The sequence below is a fragment of the Archocentrus centrarchus genome, chromosome 9 (assembly GCF_007364275.1).
Source record: "Archocentrus centrarchus isolate MPI-CPG fArcCen1 chromosome 9, fArcCen1, whole genome shotgun sequence".
Taxonomy (NCBI): Eukaryota; Metazoa; Chordata; class Actinopteri; order Cichliformes; family Cichlidae; genus Archocentrus; species Archocentrus centrarchus.
The window spans coordinates 2,228,133-2,228,420 of record NC_044354.1 but is presented as its reverse complement, the minus strand read 5'-3'; positions in this window follow the sequence as shown (position 1 = coordinate 2,228,420).

The window sequence follows — 288 nt, the reverse complement described above, 5'->3', positions numbered from 1 at the left end:
CGGTGGGGGTGGGGGGGTGGGGTGTACTGCTTCTATTCCACTCTGAGTCTCTGAGGTTGTATTTGTGGTGCTTAAAGTGGTGGTTATATGATGTTCAGTGAGGCGGACCTGTATTATCTGATTGCAGAGCTGTTTCACTATTCAAGGAGAAATTAACACAAACAGATCTGAGGAAGAGAGGTGATGATTATGTATTGATCCTACCCCGAACCAAATGTTTGATATTTAGCGTTGTAAACAACAGCTGATTGTCTTAAACTTCCCTCTGCTTAAACACTGTTTCACTTT